At 53.5% G+C, this 2,275-nt stretch overlaps 1 protein-coding gene across 1 annotated transcript in view; it reads right to left on the bottom strand.

Moving 5' to 3' along the window:
- The window catches only part of CACNA1H (calcium voltage-gated channel subunit alpha1 H), a 159,828-nt gene that overhangs the window by 157,035 nt on the left and 518 nt on the right, over positions 1 to 2,275 (bottom strand).

Below are 2,275 nucleotides of genomic sequence, written 5' to 3'. Positions count from 1 at the left end.
CCTCCAGCTGGGAATGCTCCCCGGGAATGCTCCCGGCTCCGTAAACTGATCCCGCCCCACCTGTCCCCTCCAGAACCCGGCTCCAGCTTTTTTTAGCCATTCCTAAGCCTCCCAGTGACCCCTTCCTGGATAAGCTCCACACAAACCACGTTTTTTGGGAAGATTCCCACCTGCTCTGGGCCGCAGGGCTGGGATAGCTCCGATTCCCAGAAATATTTGGAATATTTTCTGGAATAAGAACCTGGCAGCTCTCGGAAAAGCTGGGTTGGAAAGGGAGATCCCCACGGGATGTATGGGATGGAAGCAGTTGGAATTTTGGGTGCTGAGGTGCGGAATGGCACATCCAAAGGCAGCTCCGTTCCCAGAGAATCCTGTGGGATTGGCCACAAGGAGCTGCTGGAAAGTGGCCACTGGAATGGCACAGGAGGAGCATTCCCACACCGGGAAGCACAGGGAGAGGTGGGATACGGGAACTGGAGGGCGCGGAGCGAGATTTCCTCCCTCTTCCCACAGAAGAAATCCCAGTGGGAGCAACGACAACTTCCCAAAAAAGCCCCATCCCATGAGGACACTTTGGGAAGTTCTTTGGATTTAGGAGCCTCCCAGTCCCATCCCTCCCTTCCATAAATCCTAAGGCAATCCCAAGCCTCGTTTTCCTGCTTTATGGATTTGTGCTTCGGAAAGGGTGGGAAGAGTCTCCCAACCCACCCAGCCAGGAACCCCTTCTGTGGGATCTTTTCCCTCTGGAAAAAACTGGGAATTCCAGCCCTCACCACACGGATCCACCTGTGCTCCTCCTCAAATCCCCTCATCCAGCTGCTTCCCGAGTGTCCCACTCCATGGGGTTTTTCCCAAGATCCCGGTTTCCAGCTGCCTCTGGTCCAACACACCGCCAGCACCTGAGTGAGACACGGATCCCAAAAATCCCAACCAGCTCTTCCCAAAAAATTGAATGGAAAGATTAGATTGTGGAGACTGGGAAAATGGGAATAAATCCCAGCACGGAGCTCATCCCTCCTGCTGCAACACCTCGGGAGCTCTGCTCTGCTGCAATCCAAGCACACCAGCACTGAAATCCAGGGAATTCTATGGAATTCCTGCTTGCCTGCTAACAATCCATCCCCATTTCCGGCTGGTGTTTTGTTGGATGGGGAAGTTTGGGAAAGGAACGTGCTCCGCTGGGAATTCCCAAAGGGAAAATCCAAGCCCAGCCCGAGCTCTGGCAGCAGGAGCACACCTGAACCCTCTCCCAACAAACCCGCCTTGGAATCCTCGTCCTGCCAGTGGCACCAATTTCGGGAATGCCAAACCCAGAGACTCCCCCAAATCCAAAGGAAATGACTTTTCCCTCCCACAAGCTCCCAAAGTTTTCCTGGATTAAGGAATAAATCCATCCTGACTCACTCGCAGCTCTGACTGAACACAGTGCCCTCCCCAAGCCCTTCCAAGGCCGGCTCCATCCTGCTTTTCTTACGGAATTATCATTCCATGGGATATTTAAGCATCAGCTCCTTGTCTACTCCTCCTTCCCACCCTTGCACATCCGAGTTCCCCCTCAGGGCTGGAAATCCCAACTGCAAAATTCCATATTTCGTGCAAACCTCCACTGAACAAAAGGAAACCCAAATCCCTAAAAATCGTGGGCTTTTCCCTCCGGTTATTCCTCCAGCTCCCAGCCCGAGGCGGCATTCCCGGGAGGATTGTGCAATTCCTGGTGCTGGGGAGAACAAGGAATTTCTATGGGGAACTGAGGCAGATCCATAATCACCCTATTAATAAATAATGGGATTAATAGCAGGAGAGGGGGATTGGGGGCAGGGGAAAAAAAAGCAGGAATTCTCCACACAACGCCCATGCTAAAAGCTCACTTCCCAAAGATTCTCGCCACGCACCGACAACTCCCGCTCGCACCCAGCATTCCGGGGAAAATTCCATCTCCTGGATGTCACGACCGAGAGGAAAACGCCGCTGGATTATTATTTAACATTCATAAAGCGAGTAAAGGACACCGGCAACGGGGTGGATTTAGAGGATTCACTGTTCCCGTCCTTCCCTGCAACTTGCAGGAGAACAAAAGCGGAGGGGACTTTTCGGGAATACAGGCATGTGCCTTTCCCAAAGCAACTCCAGCTCCCATTTTTCCACGTCGGGAAAGCTCCCGTGCACCGCCGGCTCTTACATAAACACGGAGGGGCTGAACCCCCCCGCCCGGCACCCCATAAACACAAGGTCGCCTTTGGAATTCCGCTGCTTCCCACCCCAGCGAGCCACGCGT

This window comes from Corvus brachyrhynchos, unplaced genomic scaffold (genome assembly GCF_000691975.1).
Source record: "Corvus brachyrhynchos isolate BGI_N302 unplaced genomic scaffold, ASM69197v1 scaffold5, whole genome shotgun sequence".
Classification (NCBI taxonomy): Eukaryota; Metazoa; Chordata; class Aves; order Passeriformes; family Corvidae; genus Corvus; species Corvus brachyrhynchos.
Note: the sequence above shows the minus strand (reverse complement) of the source record. Positions and strands in the feature narration are given on the sequence as shown.